This window comes from Rattus norvegicus, chromosome 3 (assembly GCF_021556685.1).
Source record: "Rattus norvegicus strain SHRSP/BbbUtx chromosome 3, alternate assembly SHRSP_T2T, whole genome shotgun sequence".
In the NCBI taxonomy this organism is placed as follows: Eukaryota; Metazoa; Chordata; class Mammalia; order Rodentia; family Muridae; genus Rattus; species Rattus norvegicus.
The window spans coordinates 48,426,880-48,431,715 of record NC_141536.1 but is presented as its reverse complement, the minus strand read 5'-3'; the positions used below and the strand labels follow the sequence as shown (position 1 = coordinate 48,431,715).

General features: G+C 41.5%; 1 pseudogene; it reads left to right on the top strand.

Moving 5' to 3' along the window:
• Positions 1-743: 743 nt before the first annotated feature.
• On the top strand, positions 744-1,334 carry Gatd1-ps1 (glutamine amidotransferase class 1 domain containing 1, pseudogene 1; annotated as a pseudogene).
• The last annotated feature ends 3,502 nt before the right edge of the window (positions 1,335-4,836 follow it).

Below are 4,836 nucleotides of genomic sequence, written 5' to 3'. Positions count from 1 at the left end.
TCACTCTTTGGCAAAGCCAGTTGTGTGTAAATCACTGAATCACCATAGGCACCTTTGGGCTTTTCATCCCATGGGTGACCCAGAAACTATGAAAAAACTATAGGGCAAATGGGAACCTAGAGCAAGAAATGGGTCAAGTTGACTTGCCAAATTTGGTGGCATGTGCTCTCAAGTCTTACACAAAGGGCAATAATTCTAAAAGCGATGTGTTTTGCATATTAACATGCTGTGGAGTGGCAATGTCAAAGGAGAGGCATTTCCCATGATGTCTGTGTTCCCCTCTATAGTTAACATGTGCCATTTCCATGACTAGAGAAAAGAATAATGCCTCTAAGGCTCTATTTTCATTAGGTACATTACACTAATGAAATTCTGACAATTCTGTTTCAAAGGAAACGAATGTAGAGATATAAATTTCAAATCGCTTTGTACCTCCTGACTTAAGAATGAATGAAAGCCGGCCTTTGTTGGGCTTCTCCTATGATGTTTATAGAGAGATATTCCAGTGGGAAGAGGAACTTACAAGTGCAGCCAAGAGATACGGGGAATAAACAAACAAACAAACAAACAAACAAACAAATAAGTGTCAGATATACACCACTCAGTAAGAGAAAACTGGAGTGGCCTTTTCAGAAGACATCAAGGACAGAGGGAAGTTCTTCTGTTTCTGGATAACAACTGGCTTATTAGTAAGAATTAGGGGCACATATCAGTCTGGGTCTGCAGTCATGGTATTGTCCTGACTGCCCAGCTTGTCAGCTGATCTCCTGATGGACAGCAGTGCTTCTGAAGGATCAACCCAGTCCTTCTTCCATTGCTACACATTGGCCAGTGGTGCTTTCAACCTACAGGTGGCCACCTCAAGGAGAAAGGCCATGGACTTTGTGCATGTGACTGAGAACAGTGACTATTGGGTACAAAGGTTCTGCCTCAAGGCATATACCAGGCCTACTAAGCTTGAATCCACAGACAGTGACCAGTACCATGATCTTCTGATTCCCAGCTGTTTTGGTATTCTGGATGACCTTGCCAACAATGGGTCCTTGGCTCAAATACGGCAGCATTTCCTCTCTGAGAACAAACCCACCTCTGCCATTGGCCATGGTATTGCTGGCCTATGCTACGCTACCAGTGAAGATGGGTCCTGGGTTTTCAAGGGACTTCTGTGTATGAACTCATCAGGGCACCTGGCTTCACCTGCCTGCCACCAGGCTTTGAATACATTGTGAAGGACTCTATTGATGGTTTCAGTGACAGTGGGCCTGTGCATGTGGTGTTGGACTGCCAACCTGGTCACTGGCCACAGTGCCAACTCCACTGTTCCTGCTATTTAGATCCTTTCTGCCACTGAAGCAGCTGGCAGAACATTTGGATGCTTTTCTGGTGGCCTAGAGACACTAGTAAGACTCACTGTGGCCTCTTCTGCTGGTCTTTACCAGTTTGATGGGGCCCCTCAAGCTTCCATTTGGACCCCGTGGACTGCTGGAGGCCTCCAGGAATTAAGATGTGTGGAGTAGCATGTATAATGTGGACTGAACACCCTTGCTCCATTCCCAGCACGCAGTGTGGAACATCTTGGCTGGGCAGGCCGTCCCTGAGAACTAAAAATTAAACATTCTAAGAATTATCCATTGGACAGTCTTAGGACAGGGATGTTGCTTTTTTTGTGGCCTTTTGGCTATTCTCGTTCCTTTAGCCATTTGAGGGAATCATGAGTAAGAGAGGAACAGGCTGGAGCTTGCGCTGAACAGATCTTGCCAAAAGTGAACAGTGTATGTTATTCTATACCTACACAGGCAGTACTCTTGCTGGAGAGGTCTGCTCTTGTTTAACTCTTGCTGCCCTGTGGTTTTGAATGCAACAGAGGCTCCAGCTCAGCCTAGTATGGTTTTGGTTGTAAGTAGACACAATGATGTCACTCTGCCTCATATGGCATGGAAATAAAATTATTGTTACATCTTGAGATCTTTTGTCCGATGGCCTTTGGCTTACAGAAGCCTCAGCCTTCTGTTCCTATAAAACACAGCCGAAGATTTGCTTGAGCTATATAGAGATGGGGTAAGCATGAGTCTTGTCTCCCAGACCCTGGGAAGAAGGCTTTTGCTGGGAGGAATTGATATGACCATGTGGCCACCTCCCTCCTGGACTTGCTTGTTTGCTGTGGATCCTGGGGCACCTGGTCTAGACTGTAGCCTCCAGTGAGCAGCCTTTTAACCCTGGAATATAGTAATCCAAGTAACTTTGCCCTCTCACTTTTCATTTCCATTTATCTTTGCATGCTCTAACTTCCAGAGTAGTGTAGTGCCAGTGCCAGAGACCTGGAGGGATACCTTTTGGTGGTTAATGACCTTTAATGAGAAAAGTCCAGAGCAAAATGGAAGGAAGAAACAGGAAAGGTCCCTATCCTCCCTGGCCTGGCACTGCCCCTGTAGGCCATGAACATTACGGAATGATAGGCATTCCAGGACAAAACCTTAGAAATCCAAGGCTGTGCCCCAGATCTGGCTACTTCAAGCACAGGGTCGGTGGTCTATAAACAAGAAGTATATTTCACATACTTCTTGAAAAAAATTAGGTCTTGGCACATAGGTTTTCCCAGAAAGCAGACTGTCTTCCCTTCTTAAATTCATATAGGCTACCCAGAAATTCACAAGTTCCTGGAATTTTTATTAAAATTTTTATATAAATAAGCAATCATCTTGAGGCTCTAGTTCCTGGTAACAATGTGTATGGATGCAATCAAAACATAAACTTAGATTAGGAAAAAAGAGGGTAAGGAAAATGGGGAAGACATTTTCTTAAAGATACATTTTTATTAAAGTGCTTATTCTTTCTTAATTCATTCACATTGGGTGTTACAGCACCATTAGTAAATTGTTATTTTTATGAGACTGTTTCACTTAGGAAATTTCTTAATTCATTACATTTTATTAGATCAGCAGTAATGAACCAAAAACAATATCATTTATTTTTATTACTACTATAGGTTAAATCACAATGATTTATACTGCCAGATTGAGGCAATGGCTGTGTAATTACTCGGTTATTGTCAACGATATATTTTTCTTAAATAAGACACTTTAACCACATGTAAAGTCGATAAATACAGAAACTTGGCGAGTGAAAATATGCAGCCACCATCTTGCATTCACGGGACCATGTGCTCCTGTTCTGGATAGTGTGTAAGGGATGTTAGGAAATGGGTAAATGGTTGGTATAATGAAGTGGCGATGTGAGCATACCACAGCCAAGTTACGCAGTGTTAAAGTGTTATTTATAGCATTGTAATACCAACAGGGCTAATTTTCTTAAGTAGAAACCATACACGGCCATTCCTCCTAGAGAGTTTTCTGGATGCTTGCTTCTCTGGCAAGGAGAGTATTTTCTAAGGATCTATGACCATTTTCTCTTATGACCTTGAAAGCCACAATGCTGTCAGGCAATGTTATTTTGGTCTTACCTTTCCAAGACTTACATCACTTCCATTAGTCCTCTCATCCAGGTAGTGAAGAATAGATGTGCCCCATACTTTTGTAATTTGTAAGGAGTCGGCAGTCTAAGAGAAGCTATTTTCTTTTTTCTGGGTAAATAATCTCAATTCACCTAAATGTTGAGATAGCAAATCAGCGAAGATCTCATTTGATTTTATTTATTAATGATGTATTAATATTTACAGCTAACATGAAACTATTGCTTTCAAAATATCCGGAGGAAAAGCAGTTGTGGATCTGTCACTCATCATCTATACTTTCTTTCCAAATAATGTCAAAAGCTAATTAAATGTTGCCTCTTATTTGACAACAAAACCTGACCATAGCAGTCATAGGCATTATCATATTTTTGTTCTTGTTAGTATTATTACACACCTATTTTGTTGTATATGCTCAAGAGTTTACTAGAACTCATTCTGACTATTCTCTAATATGTAGAAAATTCACCATATTGTTTTTTGGAGTTGAGAAAAAAAATAACCCATAACTAAAAACAATTAAATTTCATACACACAATCACACACAATCACACACACACACACACACACACACACACACACAGCCCAAAAGTTTTACATAAGCTTCCAGATCGTGGACATCTAGGCAGAATAAGCTATAGCCTCTCTCTCATGGCCTGAGTCTCTTTAGCCCAGTCATTGGTTGGCCACTCCCATAAGTTCTGAGCCACCATTGCCCCAGCACAGCTTGCAGACACTTGAAGGTTTCATAATTGGGTTGGTGTCCCTATCCCACCTCTGGCACCCTTGAAGATGGCCGGTTATATAAGATGATCCGATCAAACTCCATGGTCTCCATTTATAGGAGGTCTTGCTAGGGTCACCTTCATATTATCCAGAGCACTAGATTTACACATAACCTCCTAAATGTCCCCAGCAATCCCAGTTGCTTTTCCCAGTACTTTCTCCCTTCATCCTTCCCTTTTGATCTTTACTGCTCCCATCCTTACTTATCCCAGTCAACCCACAAAACCTATTCTATTTCCAATTCCCAGGAAGATCCATGCCTCCCCCACCCCTCCCCTTGAGTCCTTCTTGTTACTTACTTTCTCTGGTTGTGGATTGTAGTGTGTTTATCCTTTACTTAAGGAGTGATAGTCACTCATCACGATGTGAGTATGTACCATGCTTGTGTTTCTGAGTCCGGGTTGCTTCACTCAGGATGATTTTTTTTCAGTTCCATCCATGTGACTGCAAATTTCATGATGACATTTTTCGAATAGCTGATTAATACACATTGTGTAAATGTACTACATTTTCTTCAATCATTCTTTTGTTGAGGAACACTTAAATTATTTCCAGTTTTGCATCTTATTAATAAAGCTACT